This window comes from Protomyctophum bolini, assembly GCF_963924005.1.
Source record: "Protomyctophum bolini genome assembly, chromosome: 24".
In the NCBI taxonomy this organism is placed as follows: domain Eukaryota; kingdom Metazoa; phylum Chordata; class Actinopteri; order Myctophiformes; family Myctophidae; genus Protomyctophum; species Protomyctophum bolini.
Genome location: NC_137885.1, coordinates 19,407,908 through 19,412,493, shown reverse-complemented (window position 1 = coordinate 19,412,493; position 4,586 = coordinate 19,407,908).

Below are 4,586 nucleotides of genomic sequence, written 5' to 3'. Positions count from 1 at the left end.
CCCAGTGGTGGTAGCCCCAAGTTAAGTATTTCTTCAGTAGCCTAGTAATGACATGCTTTTCTTTTTTAATTGTATAAGAAGCTCCCTAGTCTCCTTGTTAATTCCGCAGTAGTTATGTTAAAAAATGGTATTCATTGTGGAAAATGTGATATTTCCCTATTTTACACTTCTATATGGCAGAAATATAGTAGAGTAGAAATATATAGTTCTGATTCCGACTAGTAGGCATTCGCTATCTCATTTAGTAATTACATTGCATACCAGTTATTGTTATCTCTTAGTTTTAGTTTTAGATGACCAAAACCTTTGCACTTTTAATCAACCAGAAATATAATTGTTTTGTTTAATTGGAAATTGCGGAAATTGAAAATTGCGGAAATTGCAAATTTCGGAAATTGAAAATTGCGGAAATTTCGGAAATTGAAAATTGCGGAAATTGAAAATTGCAGAAATTGGAAATTGCGGAAATTGCGGAAAGTGGAAATTGCGGAAATTGGAAATTGTGGAAATTGCAGAAATTGCTGAAAAATTGCGGAAAATACAACACATTGAGCAGGGCACTGCAGGGAGTTGAACCCCGTTCCGGTAAACCAGAAGTACCAGCACCAGTGCCTTAGCTTTTGTGTATTCAACTATTTGGGTAACATGTGAGCTTTATCCTCTAATTCATGGGCCTGGATTTTTTTTCTCCAAAAATTCAAAAAACAATGGGCTATACGATGGGCTATAACCCCGTACGATATGGGCTATAGCCCATGGTCCAAAATGATGAGAAACGAGGATAACTTTTTTTTTTTCAAAATTTCAAAAAACATGGGCTATAACCCATCGTTTTTGTCATTTCGTCATTGATGGATATAAAAATAGGATCCATCTTTTATCATGATAACTTTGAAAGGACTTTCGGGGTTCGGGGGGTCGGTGGCCCAGGGGCCCTTTATCTCTAGATCCGCCTATGCTCATTGTGCCGAATGTCCCATTTCAAGTTTTCAAATGTATAAAAACCTTTTCGAAAATAGCAGCTACAAGCTCAAACAATGCGCCGCATTGCGAGCTTGTAGATCGGCTATTTTCAAATATGGTCAAAATGTATGTGGGAATCCAGGTGAATGGGTGCACCTACTGCACCTGACCTAGTCACATGACCAGCAGGAAGCACAAAAGTCTTGTTCCTCCTAGTTGAGAGCCATTTTGCCTCTGCTGCAGGAAATGCAGGGTGAAGGAGAAAGCACATGGTAGGCCTTGTTTGTTGCAGCCAATGTTGCTAATGGCTTTTGTTTGGTTGAGCACATGCCACTGTTGGCCATATTGTTCATTTGTGCACTTTAGTCTGTTTCCATGTTGTCTTGTTTGACCTTAATAATCAAATGTTCCCTTGGAGAGCTTTATTATCTTGCCTCACTGATTATTGCCCTAATATTTATTTATAAAATATATATTTACAATATATTTACTTTACTATGTGAATTTTGTTTGGCATATTTATATTATTTTGATTTGTTTATTTGCTGTGTGCTGGCTGGGGGCAAACTATCTCACAATCTAAAGCTTTTAGAAGCCGTTGTCCCATGGCCTAATGTGCAATGATTGGGCTGAGGACATGGGTTCATACTGGGCCATTATTAATATTGATTGATGTGGTTTAGATGTTGCTGCTATTTGTACTTTATTTGCTTTTGGTATGGTGTATTTATCTTATTTTGATGTTTAATCTGCTGTGTACGGTTAGTTTAGAGGCCACAGTAGGCGCGTGGGCACACAATGGAAACACCTGTGGACAAGCTATGCCTCATCTGTGAGACCTGACACTTGCATTTATTGTTTTCATGATACATTTTATTTATTGGCTCAATGTCTCCATTTGATGTTTAGCTGTAACCCTAATCCTTCTGTTGGGAATGATAGTCCCTTGTATAGATAGCAGGTAAAAGCGGTAGTGACTGAGTCAATTCACATTTCCGTCTTCTGCGGATCAGCTTCCACCACCTCCTCTACCATTTCCTTCTACCACCACCTCCTAATACCACCTCCTTACACCACCTCCTTCTAACATCACCTCCTAACACCACCTCCTTCCATGATGTGGTGGAAGCTGATCTGCAGAAGACATGTGAAATTTAGAAAATATAGGGATGTGCCGATGAGACATTTTGGCCGATATCGAGATCCGATATAATTAATTGCTCTTATGGCCGATAACCGATATTACCGATGTCGATATGATCTCATTCTGTATTGAAAAATTATAATAATTTTGTCCATTCTGAAAAATACATGTAACGGGGTAACTGCACTGCAGGCTTAGGCAAGTCAGATTTAACTTAAACACTTTTATATTTAATATTGTAGCATTTTTTTTGTCATGGTATATAAATTATGTCAGATAATATTTGTATTCACAATTATATAATTATTATATTGTAATGTATTTGCCTGTAAAATTGCTTGCTCTGGCTAGTATCTGTCGGTCCTTTTAGCTACATGTAAAGTGTCTTGGGGACTGATCGGTATGATGCTGGTTGTGTTTCCCATCAGTGTGGCTGTTATTAACACTGTACAGACTTGCGGTCCAGTAAGGCCTGCCACTAACTCATCGTCCGGGGAGACACTCCCCGGAGTTTATGTCTCCCCCTCTGCAGGTCCATGGACTTCTATTATGGACCCCCTATAATAATTTTGTCCATTCTGAAAAATACATGTAACGGGGTAACTGCACTGCAGGCTTAGGCAAGTCAGATTTAACTTAAACACTTTTATATTTAATATTGTAGCATTTTTTTTGTCATGGTATATAAATTATGTCAGATAATATTTGTATTCACAATTATATAATTATTATATTGTAATGTATTTGCCTGTAAAATTGCTTGCTCTGGCTAGTATCTGTCGGTCCTTTTAGCTACATGTAAAGTGTCTTGGGGACTGATCGGTATGATGCTGGTTGTGTTTCCCATCAGTGTGGCTGTTATTAACACTGTACAGACTTGCGGTCCAGTAAGGCCTGCCACTAACTCATCGTCCGGGGAGACACTCCCCGGAGTTTATGTCTCCCCCTCTGCAGGTCCATGGACTTCTATTATGGACCCCCAGCTGCCTCAAGAGTGTGACTGTGGACCAGGCCTCTTCATGGAGCCAGCAACAGAGTGCCTGCCTGCCTGGAAATAGTCAAGTATCATATGTAAGCTAAGAACCTAATTGTTGAAATGTCTATGTAATGAAACTTGACATACAGTAGCAGTATCTATGCATAGAGTCACACAGATGATACCTGAGGAAAGGGGCTGGTCATTTGTGTGCAGGCCAAGACAAGCACACTGGAAATACCTGTGGACAAGTTATGCCTCATCTGACACAGACTGACACTTAAGTTTATTGTTTTCATGATAAATCTTTTTTTTGGAGCAGTATCTCTCCATTTAATGATGTTAGCTGTAACCCGGAATGATAGTCCCTTGTATAGATAGAACGTGCAGGTAAAAGCGGTAGTGAGTGAATTCACATTTCTGTGTCTTCTGCAGATCAGCTGCCACCACCTCCTCTACAATTTCCTTCTAACACCACCTCCTAATACCACCTAACACCACCTCCTTACACCACCTCCTTCTAACACTACCTCCTAACACCACCTCCTTCCATAATGTGGTGGAAGCTGATCTGCAGAAGACATGTGAAATTTAGAAAATATATGTAAAAGTAATTAGGGATGTGCCGATGAGACATTTTGGCCGATATCGATATCCGATATAAATAATTGCTGTTATGGCCGATAACCGATATTACCGATGTTGATATGTCATTCTGTATAGATTTTTTTAATGATTTTGTCCATTCTGAAAAATACATGTAACAGGGTAACTGCACTACAGGCTTAGGCAAGTCAGATTTAACTTAAATACCTTTATATTTAATATTGTGAGCTTGTAGATCTGTTCAAGCTGTTATTTTGGGCTTGTTTATCTGTGAAGACAGACCGATTAATCGGACCGATGAATTATTCGGTCTAATTGATTCATCGAACCGATGCCGATTGATCTAAAAACAACTCAAATTGGCCGATACCGATGTGTTTGCCGATTAATCTCCCATCACTAAAAACATGGAGAAAAACAGACACCTTCAATGTTAACCATATAAGTGTCAAATAAACTTTATCATGAAAACCTTTTGTTATGGTATATCAATGTCAGATGATATTATTGTGAATATAATAATGATATAATATTATATTGTAATGTATTTTCCTGTAAAATTGCTTGCTCTGGCTAGTATCTCTGTCGGTCCTTTGCTCTACATGTAAAGTGTCGGTATGATGCAGAATAGGGAGGTTATTCAAGTTTTTTTTAGCCTGGGGGCGGCATTTTATATTCCCTGCCCCCTCCTCCCTTTCCTCCCCCCCCCTGTGTTTCCCATCAGTGTGGCTGTTATTAACACTGTACAGACTCACGGTCCAGTAAGGCGTGCCACTAACTCATCGTCCGGGGAGACACTCCCCGGAGTTTTTCGTCTCCCACTCTGCAGGTCGATGGACTTCTACTATGGACCCCCAGCTGCCTCAAGAGTGTGACCGTGGACCAGGCCTCTTCATG